Source organism: Canis aureus, chromosome 1, assembly GCF_053574225.1.
Source record: "Canis aureus isolate CA01 chromosome 1, VMU_Caureus_v.1.0, whole genome shotgun sequence".
Classification (NCBI taxonomy): Eukaryota; Metazoa; Chordata; class Mammalia; order Carnivora; family Canidae; genus Canis; species Canis aureus.
In genome coordinates, this window is record NC_135611.1 from 88,491,963 (window position 1) to 88,510,961 (window position 18,999).

At 44.6% G+C, this 18,999-nt stretch overlaps 1 protein-coding gene across 6 annotated transcripts in view; it reads left to right on the forward strand.

The window, feature by feature from the left end:
- Positions 1–2,825: 2,825 nt before the first annotated feature.
- Positions 2,826–18,999, forward strand: part of APBA1 (amyloid beta precursor protein binding family A member 1) — a 196,923-nt gene continuing 180,749 nt past the window's right edge. For 2 of the 6 annotated variants that reach the window (XM_077907580.1, XM_077907619.1), the window contains exon 1: positions 2,826–3,036. The gene's annotated coding sequence lies outside the window, so the exon portion shown is untranslated. The remainder of the gene's footprint in view (positions 3,037–18,999) is intronic. The other 4 variants (XM_077907591.1, XM_077907601.1, XM_077907635.1 and 1 more) reach the window with 4 other exon arrangements.

An 18,999-nucleotide genomic window follows, 5' to 3' on the forward strand; every position in this document is an offset into this window, starting at 1 on the left:
GGATCACACCCTAAGCCGAAGGCAGATGCTCAACCTCTGAGCCACCCAGGCGTCCCTGCACAGAGACTTTTGATCCACATGCAACGCTGATCAAGGCTTTAATTTGAACCCAAGTCACTTGACACAGTGTCTACAGTACAGTTACCTGCTACAATGGCTGGCAGGTTGCCATTGTTTTATATACCACCTTCTGAAACATTGAAAACCCTCATTAAAAGTAGGTGAATACACATATTTGAAGTGGCTTATAAGAATACCTATAATAAATTAGGAAAATACCAATAAAGCAGGCCCAGGAAAACTATAAATAGAAGATAAAACCAAAGGAAGAGGCAAGACATGGTTATGAATGCCCTGTGGATCCCCTCATTTCCTACAATGACCTGCAAATTTGGCTTCGTGACAGCCAAGGCCCAAAGCATGAGCACTTATGGCAATGATTTGCATTGTCTGTAAGAAATAGGTATATTTGTATCTTTTGTGGGAAGGTGGAGGAAGGAGTGTTTCCTAAATATTAATATTAATATTTGGTAACTAATTAGTTTTGAAGGTCTCTAAGCAGCCATTATAACAATTATTACTTTCATTCATATGGCACTTAAGGCTTTGCAAAGTAATTTACACACTTTCTTTAATTTGCACAAAAATCCTGTGATGCAAGATTTGAGGGGATGGTATTTCTCGTTCATGCATCAAGGAACCCTGCCTCCCTGGAAACACAACACAAAAGTAGAAAATAAGCAGAAAGATCTCCGAGACAACAAACCAAGTGGCAACAAGCCTATGCATAGGAAGAATTTCTCCCTCAGAACCTACATCCCCTTACTTAGCCTGAAATTCTAACAAGCATAGTTTCCTTCCTAAAACCGTAGCAGGTTGAAAGTTAACAAAATACTATTACAGACAAGCACTTTGAAAGCCCCCCACCCGACCCCCGCAAAGCTAGTATGTATGAAAGCAACCTGTGGTATAGAAACTGAAAACCCTCAACATTCACCAAGAAGCATAAGCAGGGATGTGTTAAGAGGTCAGGCCTGGACCCTGACCCTCCAAGAGTCAGTTGCTCACGCTGTTACCTCACCAACCTCTCAGGAAATGAAATGACATCACGGCCACCCACTCCCAACCCTTACAGCCGTTCAGTGACCTTCCAAGGCTCATAAAATAAAATCCTTATTTAAAATGGCCCAGAAGGTCCTGCAGGTTCTGGCCTGCTTCCTGCATCTCCAACCCGTGTCACATCCCCTCCACTCCAACCCCACCTGCCGAGGCTGCTTCTGCACACTTTCTTCCACCTGGAAGTGTCTCACTGCTGCCTCTCCTGGCCAAACTGAAAGGGCATTTCCTTGGGAAGCTTTACTCAATCCCGGAGTCTAGATTAGGTTTCTTTGTGAACCCTTAGCACCTTTGCATTTGAGAACTGATCACAGTAGCATTTAATCATGAGTCTGATTGTTTGATACCTGTTTCCTCCAGGGTGCTGCGAGCTCTGGGAGAACAAAGCCCAAGGCTGCAATACATGCAGAATAAATATTTACTGTAAAAGAAAAAGAAGAGTAGGTAATGTCAAAGGACAAGCATGATACATTTTTCCCGGTAAATATTTCAATTTCACCACAAGATCTTTTTGGGAAGCAAGAAGCTATTATTTTCTTTATTAAAGCAAAAAAAAAAAAAGATTCATTATGGAGTAGAACGCAGAATTCACATGAATTTTAAAGCTAAAATACACGATTCCAGGAATGCTTCAGCCTAAGCCCCCCCCCCCCCCGATTTTTCTCCAGGCATTGTGCTTAAAATAATACGGAAGCACGGTGTGGCAAGAGATCCTTTTCCCCAGGGATCTGGAGCATCAAGGCTCATCTCCATTTTACTAGATGAGAATGTGTATGAAAAAGGCTTTGCAAATCCTAAGGCACTGTGCAAACACAACATTATTACTGAGCGATGTGTCCCGAAGAGGGGGGGTGGGGGGAATGGCTCGGTTCGTGCTGTTCCGCCAATTACAGGTGAGGCTGGCGCCAGGACCCGGGTCTCCCGGGGCCTGTCCCGCCCACCGCTTTCCATTAACGCGCAGCACCCGCCACCTGCTCCCCGCTGCCAAGGTCCCCTCCCTCGCAGCCGCCTCTGGGGCCGACGCCCTGGGGCCACCTGCGCTAACACTACAAGTTCTGACCCGGCAGGGTGGAGAAGGGGCAGGACGCGCAGCCGGGCGCTTGCCGGCAGCGTCAGGCGGGGGCTTGTCGCCGGGCCCCAGCACCGGGCAGTTAGCCCCCCGCGAAGCCGACAGGCTCGCCCCCTAGCGGCGCAGACGCGGCCCGGCCGCGCGCCCCGCAGCCCCGGCGGGCCGAGAAGCGCAGGCGGCGAGCCCGGGCCGGGACGCGGGAAAGCTCCGGAGTAACTGAGCAAAGAGCACCCGCCGCAGCGGGCCCCGAGGCGGCCGCCGGGGTGGGGGGCGCGTCCCCGGCAGGCCCCGTGCGCCCGGCCCGCGCGCTGGCGGAGCTGGACCGGCGGCGGGAGGCGCCCCCGCGGCGCACGCCCGCCCCCCCGCCCGCCCGAGCCACCCACGCCGGGGCCGCCGCCCGCCGCCCGCCGCCCCCCGCCCCGGGCTCGCGCGGCGCGTGCGCGGGTGGGCGTGGGAGGCCGGGGCGCTACTAGCGGCGGCTGTGCGCGCGCGCTCCCCCGGGCGCCCTCCCGCGCAGGCCGGCCCGGCTCGGCTCGGCTCGGCCCCGGCGCGCGTCACGAGGGAGGGGCTGGCGGGCGGGCGGGCGGCAGGGGGTGGGGCCGCCGACCGGAGGGGCCCGAGCGGCGCTGCCGAGCCCGAGCCCGAGCCGGAGCCGGAGCCGGAGCTGGGCGCGGGCGGCTGCGGGCCGGCGGCGGCGGCGGCGGCGGCGGCGGGAGAAGATGGTGGCGCTGGAGGTCGGAGCGGCTGGAGCGGAGCGTCATTCCCAGGCTTGGCCCCCGCGCTGTCACTAGCGCCGCCTGCCCCCGCGGGCCCGCGGACCCAGCTGTCAGGCAAGGTGCCGCCGCCGAGGGGTGCGTGAGTGGGGGTGCCCCGGCCGCAGAGGGGCTGCGGGAACAATAGTGCGGATGACGGGGACAGCCGGCGGCGTCCGGGGGCAGCGCCTCGAGCCTGGAGCCAGCCCGGCGGGGGAAGGGGCGCCGAAGCGGGGACGCCGGGGTCCGGTGCGCGCGGAGATGCGGGGCTCGGGAGGCGGCGGGCGTGCCTGACGGCGGTCCTGGAAGCAGCGCGCGCCTGTGTGCGTGTGTGCGTGTGTGTGTGTGTGTAAAAGGTACGGCCCAGGGGGTGGGGGGGGCGGACCGTAGGTGCTGGAGAATGACATTTCCAGGAATCCCCGCTAGGATCTCTCATCCCTTGGCTGACTCTCCCGGAGGAAGAGTGTGGTGATGGCAACGATGGGGTGGGCAGGATGCACTTGGTATGTGTGTGCAGACAGGCGGTGGGGTAGGTGCCGATTTGTAAGATCCCATGCGTGTGAGTGTGTGTGTGTGTGTGTGTGTGTGTGTACTCGTGTGATTGCCTCCACGCTCCCCCTAACTGCGCTCCCAACCCAGAGATGTGCAGGTGCCCTGACTTGCTGCCACCCGCTGACTGTGGGACAGTGTTTGTTGTTCTGACCCTGCAACTATGAGTACAGTCTGTTCTGCTCTTGCGTGAGGGTGGGATTCTCGCTTCCCCTTTCTCTGGCTTCTCGACATGGGGACGTGGAAGTGTGCATGTGGTTTTGGGCGCAAGGCAGGGAAATAGGACGATGGTTACCCCTTCTGGGCTCGCGAGCCTCCCTGGATTTGAAAGGAGCTTCTATCCTGTGACACTTCTCTCCTCGGCCCCGTAAGGGTCTCAGATGCTCTGACTCTGCAGTTTCTATTGTTTATCTCTTGTCTGACCTTAATGGCCACATTCATCTCTCCGTCCCCACAACTTTGAATGTCAACTAGACCTTCTCCTTCCACATTCCAACACTGAAAACCTTACGGCTGAAGAATGGCTGATCCTTATGTTGGTTCTTGTAGAATGAACTCCGGAACTGTCTGTAGAAAGATGGGGTCAGGGGGAGTATTGAAGAAGAAGAAGAAAAAGATCGTTCTGGCAGATGTTTCGTACCCCCTTGGTCAGCGTCACGCACAGGCAGGGCGTTTTCCTAAGGAAAAGGGATACTTTATTTCAACTGCTGGTGTCATCCGCTCTTCCAGTTCTCACAATGGCTAGGTGGTGCCATATATCATTCACGAACTGAAATCTCCTAAGACCCATCGGAGATGGGGTCCTGGGTTGGTGAAGTCTGCTTTCCTAGCCAATGTAGCCTGATAATAGAGAATTTGAAAAATGTCAGGCTGGCGATAAGTCATCCAGTGGGAGCCAGGACACAGAATTGCATCCAGAGTCTATAGCTGTTTAATTGTCTCTGCGTGATAAAGATAGGCTTATGTGGGGTTGGGTAAAGATAGAGAGAGAGCATATTCGTGTGTGTGTGTGTGTGTATGTGTGTGTGTCCACTGCAGTTTGACTCCCCATCGACTGTATTTCTCCTGCGGTATTTGTAAGAAGGAATGCTCCTCTACACTTTAATATCCTGATACTTCTTTATTAACATGTTGTGTGACTAGATTAACCTGCTTAGAACATATTTAAATCACACCTTAAATTCTGCTGCATTGCTGTCAGAATCCAAACTGGCTGCTCCGATCCTCTTTGAAAAGCCTGTAAGCAGTCATGGCTATTCAAGTAAATATGTAACACGTTGGCCTCGGACGGTTCTTTCTCTTTTTCTATCGTAAAAAAATTTGTTTTGTTTTGTCAAAGTTTGCATGATATTGTTGTTACATTGAAAATAATGAAACTAGTGCTGTGCACATATGTTTTTTTTTCTTCCTGTTTATCTTCTCTTAATTAATGGTGATATATAGACCAGGTGCTCTTGAAACTGTGAACGTTAAATTTCCCCACGTCCTTCAGTCAAGCCTTCTAAAATTTTAATGTGAGGTTGTTGGATCTCCTCCAAGATTTAAGGATAGATTTATAAAAATGAATTTTGAATCTCAGTTCTTTACTCCATATTATTTCTGCCAATGTCTTTCTGAGAAAAGTGCTTATGGAATTTAAAAAGCATTCAAAGAGGTTCTGTGTTTTTTTTTCTTTAAGTTGTCTTTATATTTGTAAGTAAAATCCAGAGATGTAAATGTCTTACAGGAAAGTTTAAGAATATTAGAAATTGACAAGGTAAATACATTGTTTAGAAGAAGAGTAATTATACAACACAGTTGATGACTCAGGAATTAGTGATTTCATTTCCATTGTAAATGTGATGATTTAAAAAATACAGTGCCTGGCTTTTCCAGAGATTGGACTGGTAAGTTTCATAATACAAGCTTGACTCCTATAATTCACTCTGGTAAGCAGTTGTACCTTTTGCTGTAGCCGACAGCAAACCGTTTGTTTTGTGTGGATGCATGTTCTTCAGTTAAAGCGCCATTAATGCTTTTCCATTATTGGGTCTGTTAGAGAAGTTAGTTTTTCAGAAAACTTGGAAGTAAAAGACATTTGAAAATTGGCCTGTGGAGCCAAAAGGAATATACTGTGGTACTATGGGGAGATAGGACTTGTATCCTACAAGGAAAAAGTAATTGTTGCTAAAACTGAGAGAATTGTAAGGACTAGAGGCCAAAGTTAACCCTTAGGGTTATAATCATTAACTTACAAATATTTAATTGACCTACGACATCTTGGTCTCTGTGTACCTTTGGATGGAGTTTGGGAGATTGGGAGGACCAGAGATGTGAAGAATAAGGAGACTTAGATCCTGCCTAGAGGAAATTCATGTCCTGGAAGGAAAGACAGGGCGTACAGGTAGCTGACTATAAAAATGGTGCAAAATGGCTTCATTGCCCAAAAAACTGTGTTCCTTCATTCCTGTAGGTGTTCATAAGATAAAACAATGGCTGCCAGTAAAAGAGTTGGGGAAGGTTACATGGAAGAGGTCGCATTTGAGCTGGGATTTATACAGGTGGCATTTGGGCTGGCAGGGAAGGAAAGGCATCTGTGAAAAGGAGTGAGTAGCAGAGACTTGGTGATGGGAAGATGTGTGCTTGCAGAAAGAATGGTGTGCTTTGGAATTCCACAGGAAATGCCAAGGGCTATAATGATAAGGGGTAAAGTGAGAAAGAGAGGTTCAAGGTTATGGAGCACCTTGTATACAGATCTCATTCAGTAAGTACCAGGGAGTTATGTTAGGTTTCTGAGGAAGACGGTTGACAGGATCAGAATTGTGCTTTAGGGCAATAATCTTGTAGCGTTTTGCTGGACATAGTACAATGAGAAAAGACTGGTTATAGGGAGACCAGGTAGAGTCCATCATCAAATTAGGGGTAAGAGGAAATGAGACAGTGAGAATGAGGGGAAGAGACAGACTCAGGGACTGAGATAGGCATAATTTAAATGCTGAGCAGAGAAGTCCCTACTGGGGCACCTGGGTGGCCCAGTAGGTTAACCATCTGCCTTCAGCTCAGGTCATGGTCCCCGGGTCCTGGGATCAAGCCCCGTGTCAGGCTTCCTGCTCAGTGAGGAGACTGCTTCTCCTCTTCCTCTGCCCCTCCCCCAGACTCATACTCCCCTACTTCCCCCTTAAATAAATAAATAAAATCTTAAAAAAAAGATGTCCCTGTTGGGCTCAGCTGAGACACTATTTGGGTCCTTGTCAGAGAGGAGGTTCAGAGCAGGATGAGGAAGAGGAGAAAAAAAATAGGTTTCATTCTGGGCATGACAGATTGGTCCAAAAAAAGGGACTAGAATACAAGGCTAACTTTTCCAGAGAGAAGTTAAAGCTACAAAAAGAGATTTGTGAGTCCTCTACTTGGGAGTGATTTTGTTGTCTCAGAAACGGCCAATGGAGAAAACAGAGCGAAACAAAGCAAAAGGTAAGGGTAAAGATTCTCAGGGCATGTCTATATGTTGGAGGGGAGAAGAGAAAGAAGAGGATAAACACAAAATTAAACCAGGGGAAGCTGGAGCAAAATGGTGGAAGTCGTGTGGTGTCCTGGCAGCTGGGAAAGGTGAGAGAGCCACCACCATTAACACATCATTCGTACATCCCATAGGGCTGAGGATACAACAAGGGAAAAGCCACTGGACTTGATTCCTGGCTTTCCTTAATTATCTTTGAGGTAAGTGGAAGTGGTGGCCAGGCTGCTAGGGAGGGGTTAAAGAGTCAGGGATGATGCACGTGGAAAGCAATGAAGATAGATTTCCTTTTAAGTAAATTGGGTGGCAAAGGAGGAAAGAGTTTGATGCATCAAAGAAATGGCATACTATAAAGTCATCTTTTTAGCATAAGACTCAAGCCCACTTATCACGGGAGAAGAATCCATAGAAAGGAAGAGATTGAGAAAGTAAGAAAGAATCTTAACTGATAGAATCAATCTTCAAGAAGGCGTGGGAAGGACTCTTGAGACAAAAGCATGGGGATTTTGAGGTAGAGAGAATAATTTGACCATCATCTTCTAAATAAAGTCAAAGGACAAGTGGGTAGGTTGAAACCACCAATAGAATAATGACTTGGGAATGCCTTGTGGAAATGTAACAATTGAGTCAGTTAGGGACGAATAAAAGATTACCATTCAACTTGAAGGCCTGCTGCATTTGGAGAGCATGAATTTATAGTGGAACCAATTAGCCCTATATAAGCAGAGTTCGAAAACTACTTATATAATTTTTTAATAGTGAACATTTAATGTTGTTTAATACAGTGGTTCCTCTTTCCCTTAAACTCAATGAAAAGAGAAAAATGTTTACCTTTAAAATTAGCTGAATAAAAACCTCCACCCAAAGTATTTTCTGTGACTATTCTCTCTGAGGGATTGCTGACTTAAATCAATAAAGCATATAGTAAAATAATGAAAAAAAAAACATAAGCGTTTTCAGAAAGATGAGTTTTCTCTGTCTATAACAGCAGGATATGGCTTTACAGAGAAGTGTGAAGTCGATTTTTCAAAAGAAAAATCAAATATAGCACCTCATCCAACACCATACTCATCATAAGCACTCAATAAATATTTGTCACATGAATATATGAATAAATTTATTTTTTAGTAAGCTAGCTATAGTTCCAAGGTTTAAAATATCAGGATTTCTTTCTTATTTACACCATAGACATTGAACGAGTTGCATTCCATGACCTATACATGTTTATGATAGAATTAAAACAATTTTATTTACTCATACCTGCTAAATATGTTGAAGTTTTAAAAAAAATTGTTTTTATAAAACTTTCTTTTTTAATAAAATAATCATGTATCCTTTAGACCCTTGAATTATGGGGCTGTCACAATTCCAGACGAGTTTATAGCACTTCAAGCGTGGTGAGTGATGATTTTGAGGTTCTTATGATGAACCTTCAGCAGACCTTCACTAAGTGCCTCCTCTAGACCAGACACTATTCCAGGTGCAAGGGATCCAGCAAAGGAGACAAGTTCCTACTTGTCACTGACCTTTTAGTGGGAGGAGATTAATAAATAAATAAATATATAATATGTCAGGGGGTGGTAAGGGCCATGAAGAATACAGCAGGGAAGACAATAGAGTGAGACAAAGTAGAGGGTGCTATTATTTTTATAAAGGGTGTTCACGGAAGGCCTTGAGCAAGGAGAGTTTAATGAGGTGAAGGAATATCCCACACAGATATTTAGGGGAAGGGCCTTGTAGGCAGAATATCAAGAGCTAAAGGTGTGAGGTGGGAATGTGCTTGGCATGATGAAGGAACAGCAGGGAAGCCTCATGGGTCTCCGTCCTTCATCAGGCCATGTCCTGTCGTTCCCCATAGATGGAGCGGTCACTTGGGGATCCTTCATGGACACTTATGGAGAATGTGATGCCTTGCTTTTCAACATTTCATCAGTTACCCATAAGGCCGTGTCACTAGGTTCCATGTTTGGGCTGATCTGTGTGTCAGTCAATGCTGAGTTTGTAGAAGGATGAATGTCCTCAAACAAACATTGATGTTAGAAAACTTGAGAGAACAGGCTCTATCGGGGTAGGGATGAAATTCTCATCAGCTAGGGGCACCTGGGTGACTCAGTGGTTGAGCATATGCCTTTGGCTCAGGTCCTGATCCCAGGATCCTGGGATTGAGTCCCGCTTCTCTCTCTGCCTATGTCTCTACCAGTCTCTCTGTGTCTCTCATGAATAAATAAATAAAATCTTAAAAAAAAATTCTAGTCAGCTGAAAGTTGTTCCTCTCTGGGAACTGCCATGTGGCTCTTCCACAGTCTGAATCTAGGGTTTCTTTTCTTCCTGCATATTTCATGTCCCATTCTCACGTCTATAGTCCTTGAGGCTTGAACTATGTTTTGTTCACCTGGGCATACCCTATAGCACACAACAAAACTCTTGTGCGTGAGTAAGGGATCAAGTGCTTATGGAAAGGAATGGATGAGACATTGCCAAAGATGTAAGTAGTCCCGGTATAAAGAATGAAAGTAAAGCTCTTTCACCTTGACTCTTGCAGACAGCTGGTTTTCAAAGAGGGCACAGAATTACCACCAGGAGCTGAAGTACATGCATGCAGGGCCTGAGACAATGATTTGGGTACAGGTAGTTTTTTGAGGGAAGGTGATCCCAAGAAGCATAAGTGAGAGTAGAGAAAATGATACCAGGAAGCAAAGCAAGCCAGTACAATGAGGTGGGCTGATGAGCAGCTTACCATTGTGAGCAGTAGAGGCTTGGTGCTGCTGGTACAGTGTCAGATGCACTTTATGGTTGTCTACCAAGTGGTGGGGAAATTGGGATGTTTAGTCATCATTTAATACCAGAGGCACTAAATCCCCAGCACTTCAGGGCTGCCATTAATAGCCTGGGCAAGCTCCGGAGGCACGAGATAAAGCCCTTGGGTAGATAAGCAGAAGGAAGAGTGGGCTGGATGCGGGAATCTGTCAGTGTGCATGGGAAGTGTCCATCAGAGCTGTGCGGGAACCCCAAAGTACGCTGAGGGGATGCAAGAAAGGGCATCACATCCTCCATTCCACATGGAGCATAGTAGCATAAATAATTTTTAACAGATAAAAATTGGTTTGATAGCAGTTATTGGTGTTTAATTGAGGGATTTTAATGTATTGCATACCTATCTGCAGTCTAGTTCGTTCCGGAGCCGGCAATGAAGAGCCTCAGTTATCTGGGATGCAGTTTACCCTATATGCCCAAGTATAAGGTACCCTCGATTATAAGGTAGTCCCTAATGTTCCATGAGATGGTTTTTTTTTTTTTTTTTCCATGAGATGGTTTTAAAAAAGGCCTTATCTCAACTTGAAAACACACATTTTAGGGATACGAATAGAGAGTGGAATGTCTACTTGTATTCAATCTATTAATTTATTTGCATATATTTAAAACCACATTATAGGGATCCCTGGGTGGTGCAGCGGTTTGGCGCCTGCCTTTGGCCCAGGGCGCGATCCTGGAGACCCGGGATCGAATCCCACATCAGGCTCCCGGTGCATGGAGCCTGCTTCTCCCTCTGCCTATGTCTCTGCCTCTCTCTCTCTTTCTCTCTCTGCGACTATCATAAATAAATAAAAATTAAAAAAAAAATAAAACCACATTATATAAAATTGATAATTTAGGAAATACAACATCCTTCTATTCTCACATTGTATAAAATCATTTATTCAAATGTTTCACATGCTTCTTTAGAGTTTTTTTTCATCATAAGACAACATTTGGCATATTAATTTCTATCTAACTGGTTTGAAATATAGTACTTCTCAAGTGATGCTGCCATTACAAGCTTTATCAGAAGCCCTGTATGCCCACTTAGATAACATAAGAACAGTTGTTTTTTCCTTTCTTCCTATAGGTGTATATTCATGATCTCTACAACCCAGCCCCTCTGAGTGACTTGTATAAGGACTTCCAATACAGGCAACTGTGAAGTAATATTTATTTAAATTTGTATTAAAATCTTGGCCTCCTTTTGGATGCATGCGTGCATCCATCCATCCATCCTTTTTTCAATCATATGACCTCCAGAAGCATCCTTACCTAGTTTCGATGGCAGTAATTTCAGGCTATCTCCCCCAGATAGTTGTCAAGTAACTTCTGAACCCCTCCACTTCCTTTTCATGGAATTTTCAGGCTTATGGGATAAAATGTTTTTGATATGGTCTCTCCCTTTAAAATCGGTTGCCATCACATCCAGTATTAATGAATTGCTTGATTTTAGCTCCTATTATCTTGGAGATAATGGGCTCTTTACTTTGGGGCATTCACAAGAAAGGAATTGAGAGAATACATCAAAAGGTGGGAGCTTTCTGTGGAGTCAAACATAAGGTGACTTTCCTTTTCCAAAATCTAATTTTTGGTGGTGGTAAAACCATCCCCATCCACTAAATTTTCTCTCTAGCCCCCTTCTCTTCTGCTTCATGATGAATTACCTAGTGTGAAAAATATAGTAACTATTAATTTTATAAAGGAGTTGATCCGTTATCATTCTGAACAATGTAATCATTTACGTTTCTGATTTCTTTTTTTTTTTTTTTCGTTTCTGATTTCTTATAAATTCTGTATCTTGAGATCAGTTCGGTGTTCATTAACAGGTACACCTCATTTTAAAGATGAGGCGTACTTGACAAGCTCTGCATACATTTTTTCCCTGTAAATTGTAGCATGTTTTAAATGCAGGGGAAGAGTTTTTCACTGAAAGAAATCCCACTCCACAGAAATAATTAAACCCTTCATGTGGCTGTCCAGTGAATTAGGATTCTTATATTGGACTTCTCTCTCTCCCTCTCTTTTTTTTTTTAAGATTTTATTTATTTATTCATGAGACACACAGAGGCAGAGACATAGGCAGAGGGAGAAGCAGGCTCCCTGCAGGGAGCCCGATGCAGGAATCGATCCCAGGACCCTGGGATCATGACCTGAGCCGAACACAGACACCCAATCACTGAGCCACCCAGGTGTCCCTATACCTGGCTTTCCTAAAGTGGATCACACTCTGCTTTGGTGCCTTTAAAATTGTTTGGACGTGACCTCTAGTGAGAATACAGTTTACACCATAACTCAGCAATATAGATGAGTGAATGTAAACACACACACACACACATACACACAAACAAACATATCACTGGAACAGAAGTTACACTCAACAGCACTTGTCCTTTATTATGTGTAATACACTCAGATATTTTCTGTTTTGTTCTATTCTATTCCATATGGTTGGCAGCCCATTAAACTGATTTCAGCACTAATGGGCTCTGACATACAATTCAAAAAACACTGTTCTGTTGTATCGCATCCATCAACAAGAGTGCTTATTTTCTTATGGTGTGAAATAATTTCATGTCGGAAGTTTGAGGTTTTTTAAATATATTTCAGGTCGTTAGAATATTTGGATCTTGGGTGGTATGTTTGTGTATAATGTCACAATAGTCCTAAAGGGAAACTTTATTGTTCAGTAAATATTTTATTTCTGAAAGTGGAAATTATTAGTGTGGAAAATGGAAAGCAGAGTCAGATGAATGGATCCATTCTTAAATCTAGTGGCTTTCCTGGACTGTGCAGACCACGCCCAGTTGCTGGGTGCTGACCTCACCGTTGGACCCATTACTCACTAGCCTGCCTAATCTCTCCCTACAATTCTTTCCTCCCCTTCTCCCTTCCTGCCTCTTTTCCAAGCTACAGCCCCTAGGCCCCGGGAGTTCAATGATTTCATTCTCAACTGCAACCTAATATATTTTCTTCCCTGATGTGAAAATAGTTTTTACACCCAATTCTCTTCCAAATAACTTGAGCGTATAAGAATTTTTTTTCCCCCTGAGCTAATACCTAGGGAAGTCTTGTCCTAAAGGAGCTAAAATTTGTTTCAGAGATAGAATGTTTCCATAGCATTAGATAGTATGAAAGTCTAACCTAATGTTACACTCAGGTATGAATGCATCCTATATGGCTCTCTGTCTAGTATGAGTACGTACCAACCGCTGTTTTAAATGCTCAGCAGCTTCCCCAGCCAGTGAATGACAACAATCAGGTAACATCACAACTGCAAAGTGCCAAGCATTGTGCTGAGTAATACACACAGTTAACTCATTTGCTTCTCATAATGATCTCATTTACTCTTTACAACCTCATCAGGAGGGGATTTTTGCAGCAGATAGGACTCAGGCTCCTAGAGGTTCTGTCAGCGACTAGGGGGCAGGACAGGCGCACTGGCCTCAGATCCAGGGACACACACCATCTGAGGCTGCTTTTACCCTATAGCGATGTGTAAACCAATGAGCATGGCTGTATTCTGATAAAACTTTCTTTATAGAGACTGAAATTAGAATTTCATATCTCTTTTACATGTCACAAAATTTTGATTTCTTTTTTTTTTTTTTCAAAATTTTGATTTCTTTCTTCCTTTTCCTTCCTCCCTCCCTCCCTCCCTCTCTCTCTCTCTTTCTTTCTTTTTTTTTTCCCACCTAAAAATAAAAAACCATTCCCATCTCCCAGGCAGTAGGCTGGATTTGTCCCCTGAAACTTAGTTTGCTGACTCCTGGGCCCAGATAGCTCCTGCTCTTGGTCTTATTTGTCCTGGGGCCCAGCGGTAGCCTCCCCACCTTCCTCATCCAACTGGTCTCCCTTCTTTATGATGCTCTTGCTGTGTGTGTGTGTGTGTGTGTGTGTGTGTGTGTGTTGCTCTTCCAATGAGGTCTCTCCAGGCTCAGCACCATGGGATGGAAAGGCTCAAACGATTAACTGCCAATATTGAACAAGTCTCTAGATTGGGCTGAGCCTCAGTTTCCCCAGCTGTAAAAGGGGGAATGAATGATGAAACCTGCCTTTCTTATCTCTTCCTACATAGGGCTGCTGGAAGGGTCGAATGAGCTATAAAGGGCTACAGAAAAGTAAGGTACATGTGTCACTTCCTTCTTCGTGCTCTTGAGCAGAAGTAATGTCTCCCTCCTCTAAACAAGGGGCTGGCAAGCATTTTCAGTATAGCGCCAGACAGTAAATAGGTTCTGCGAACCATACAGGTCTCTGTTGCAGCTTCTCAGCTCAGCTGTTGCAGTGCAAAAGCAGCCATAGATAATGTGTAAACCAACGTGTGTGGCTGTATTCCAATAAAACTTTATTCATGTTTGCCAAAATTTGAATTTTATATCACTTTCACATGTGACAAAGTTTTGATTCCTTTCTTGATTTTTTTTTTTTGACCATCTAAAAATGTAAAAACCAGGGACACCTGGGTGGCTCAGTGGTTGAGCATCTGCGTTTGGCTCAGGTCATGATCCTGGGGTCCTGGGATTGAGTTCCCAATGAGTTCCTCATTGGGCTCCCCGTGAGGAGCCTGCTTCTCCCTCTGCCTGTGTCTCTGCCTCTCTCTGTGTGTCGCTCATGAATAAATAAATAAAATCTTTAAAAATAAATAAATAATGTAAAAAACCACTCCCATCTCCTAGGCAGTACAAAAACAGGTGGTGGGCTGGCTTTGTCCCACAGAACCTAGTTTGCTGACTCCTGACATAAATGCTCACAACATGTTCCCCTTGTTAACAAGCAACCACAGCTCACTATGGACTACAGCAATGTAGTCCATAGTGTAGACTACTTTATTCCATCACTCTTTTGCCCTTCCAAAATATATATCCACCCACCTATATTTTTTCTACCTCCTTTCTCACTGGCAAGGATAATGGCAGGTAGATAGTATGCACATACACACACACACGGACTATATGCTGAGTACATATTTGTTGAATAAATGGGAAGGAGAAAATCTCCTTGCTTTTCCATGTATCTTATTTTTCTATCTTTAAGAGAAATTCCACCTATTCTCTAATAAACTTTTGGGAATAACTAAGTCAACTTTTGTAATTAAATTTCAGGGGCTTTAAACTTCATGCCTTGAAGTTTTTCTTCCCCCCTGCTATTAACCATAAAAGGAAAAAAAATGTCATGGAAGAAAGGAGGGGGAAACAGTCAAGACAAAATCAACATTTCAGCATAATAAGGGCTTATTGGAGAATAACTAGAGTGGCCAAACATTTAGCTTTAGTCCCTGGGGCTTTCTATCACTCTAGGAGCTCTGGAGGCTGAAGAGCTTCTATGCCTCCAGCTGCCAGCAGCCCTGCTTTTTGCTGTGCTTTCTCAAAAATTTAACTCGAGGGCCAGAACTCTGCATCTAGCTGCAAAGAATGTGCTTTATCTTTTCATCTGTATGTCCCCAATGCGTACCAAGGAATGGTGCACATCTTTGAACAGCAAAGCCTTGAACGTGGCTCCCATTTTATTTCTTGATAAGTACAGACCCAAAAGTGGAAGAATTAGGAAATATATAAATAAAAATTTTCTTCTTAAAATGAGGTGGACAGAAACTGGATGGTGGAATTATAGCAGCCTGGGCATGTGTGTTATTTTTCCAAGCATTCTATGATGAATATGTTACTCTGTGTTCTATCGTGAAGAAATTATGTGTGTGTGTGTGTGTGTGTGTGTAAGTGTGTAAGGGGTAGGAAGAAAAGAATAGTTTAGAAAATTGGAACCAAAATTATTTTTAATTTTTTTTTATTCAGTCATGAGAGACAGAGAGAGAGAGGCAGGGACACAGGCAGAGGGAGAAGCAGGCTCCATGCAGGGAGCCCGATGTGGGACTTGATCCCGGGTCTCCAGGATCACGCCCTGGGCCAAAGGCTGCGCCAAACTGCTGAGCCACCCAGGCTGCCCCGGAACCAAAATTATTAATAGTATGTACCCTTTCATAAGATTTGTTAAGGAAAGGAGCTGTGAGGCCAGCTTTCTCATAAGCATTTATTTAGTGTGCCAAAATATATTAATTTTCTGTAACCTGGGTAAGAGATCCATGGCCAGTGTAAAATAAATCATAAAGTGTGCTTTTAGGTTGACATAGACTGTTCCTGCTCTGGTAGATGCTTTCTAGCCTCGAATACAGAATGTTAAGCTGGTGTTAGAAGTGTACATCACATCTAAGTCATGTGAGGTATTTGACGCCTGTTTGGGGAAGAGTGAAGGCTGAGGGACTCAGAATTTCGTTCCCTGTTATGTCTGAGTTGCCCCGAATGAGACACAACATGCTACTCACTGGCAGTACAAAGACTGTTTTCCCAATGACCCTTAGTGGATGGAGGCAAAGGGGGCTGCGAGTGGCAGCAGGTAGCAGGGTGGCTTAAGCAGAGAGCCGCGAGGTGGTGGAGAGGTAGTGACCCATCTGTCTGTAGTTTCTTGTCGAGAATGAGGCTCTCATTGATGAAGTCAAGAGACTGTGTGTATGAAGGCAGAGGATGGCAGTGTTGTTTGTTATGTTATTTGCATAGTGAATCTTACCTTTTCTTCTTTCTGAGTATAATTTTTCTTAGACACCCCTTCCTCTTTCTTCCACTTGAGCAATTATAGTGGGCCTGTTTACATCTCATGGCTTATGTGGACAGCTCCCTTCTCCACTGGAGGTTTCCAGCAATGTCTGGTTATCATTGATCGTCCTTTCATATGCAGGCTATGACACTGAAGCTGGCCAGAGGTCTGTGTTAGTTGGTAGGGTTTATAGAGGTCTTAGGTTGGGCTCCCTAGAGCAGACACTGAGAAGAGGGAGTCTCCAAATGCCAGTCTTTTTCCTGGGGGGTAGCTCCTGGCTCCTGGTAATATGTGTGTGATATGGAACAGAGGTCTGGGATGTAAGTGTTTGTTACAGTGAATCTCCTGTTTCTAGATCCTTCTCCACCCCCATCTTTTGCTAGGATTCTATCATCTGGTCTCCAAAGAAATGTGTTGAACTCTCTTGTTTGTGGATCTTCTCACTTACATTCTCTTTGTGGATTTATACCTTATTTCTGGCTCTGTAAGTGGGATCCTAAGAGGAAAGGGATAAAAATTATGTGGTCAAGCTGCCACCTTTAACCAGAAGCCACTGAAAGTAAAAGCTAAAGTAGAATCTTTTTTTATTTTTTAAAGATTTTTTATTTATTTATTCATGAGAGACACACCGAGAGAGAGAGAGAGGCAGAGACATAGGCAGAGAGAGAAGCAGGCTCCATGCAGGGAGCCCAACATGGGACTTGGTCCTGGGTCTCCAGGATGAGGTCCTGGGCTGAAGGCGGCACTAAACCACTGAGCTACCCGGGCTGCCCTAAAGTAGAATCTTTGAATGAAGCAGATGCGCGTGTGTACTCACATGCTTAAACATTTACATTATTGCAACTTCTTGGAAATAGGCTGGGTTGGGAATTAGCCAATCTAAGTATTATCTAGCAAAGTGCCATATTAGCTAAAAGCAGTAATTATAATCAATTTTAACCATTAGCTGAATAATGTGAGCCAGTGGCCATTTTGATATCTTTGGGATAAGGTTGGGGATGTCTGTTTTCCCCAGCATTTTTGGATAAACACAGATCAGTAAACTGATGTCAGCATGAACCATGCTTCCCTTATCACATCAGAGTTAATCTTAGCAATCACTATACCTAAGTAATAACTTCGACAGTCTCCAGAAACACCATCTTGTTGTTCAAGGAATCTTGAATTAAAGCAACTGCCCTCTGTGTGTAACAGGTTTATTGGCAGGCATCTCAGTACTGTGCTGATAACAGCCATCTCTCCAGTTCTTCTTGCGTGACTCCTGTCTATGCACCGAACAGACTTGTCTTTTCTTCCTCATTGGAGGAAAATCTTAGGTCCCTTAGATTTTCCAAGTACTCTTAAGTGGTGAAAAGCTAAATCCAGTTTCCTTAATCACATGATACAGTCCTGTGTAATAATAAAAACTCTAAACTCCTACCTAACTTTTGATTTTTAAAAGTTGCACTATAATAAATTGAACATGAGTGAAGAACAGAAATCTCAAGTGTAGTATGTTTGATTTTCATATATCTGAAAACTGGATCAAGACACAGAACATCACCTGTCCCTCCTGCCTTCCACCCCTACCACTAAACCCCTTCATGTCCCTCCCCAGTCAATATTAACCAGCACCTCAAGGTAACCACTACTCTGACCTCTAGCACCATAAAGCAACTTCACCTTTTATTAACTTCATATAATGAAATCATACACTGTGGAACCTCTTGTGTCTGACTGCTTTGCACAATAGTAGAGATTTATCCATATTGCTGTATGTGTCCATATCCTGTTCCTTTTTGCTGGTCATGAGTAATACATCGTGTGAATATACTGAGCTCACATGTCCATTCTTCTGTTGAAGGACAGTTGCGTAGTTTCACAGTGAACATTCTTATGTATTTATTTGGTTGCACGTGTGTACTCGTTTCTGTAGGTGTGGAGCTGCCATATCATAGGACAGGTGTGTGTTTAGGTTTAGAGATGTCATCAAACAGTTTTCCACAGTGGTTGTACCAATGTCTTCTCCCAGTGATGGTTTATGGGAGTTGTAGTTGTTCCTCACCTGCACCTGCAGCATACCATTGGATCAGCTTTAGCCATTCTAGGAAGTGTGCAGTGATGTTCAATGTGTCTAGGTTTAAACCTCACCTCTCCCACTCAAACAGGCTGCTTCTGCAGAGCCCACATTATGACCACAGGAAACACCCCTCCCACCCCATTCCCCTTGCAGTAGAAGTGCCTTTTGCTCTAAACACAATCCCTTCTCTCTTTGCCCTGCTAGCTCTGACTAGCTTTAGATTTCACACAGCAAGAGCCAGACCCTGACACCTGGCTCCCACAGACTCTGGAGAGCCTGTGCCAAGCTCCTGGAGTTTCTCTTGAAGCCTTTGCTTGGTGGATTAGTCAGCTGGGACTGCCATGACTAAATACCACAGACTGAGGAGCTTAACCAACAGAAATGTATTTTCTCACAGTTCTGCAGGCTGGACGGTCCAAGAGCAAGGTGTCAGCAGGTTTGGTTTCTTCTGAGACCTCTCTCCTTGATGTGCAGATGCCTACCTTCTGGCTGTGTCCTCACATGGTCTTTTCTTGTCAGAGCACATTTTAACATCTCTTCCTGTCCTCACAAGAGCATCAGTCATATTGGATTAGAGTCC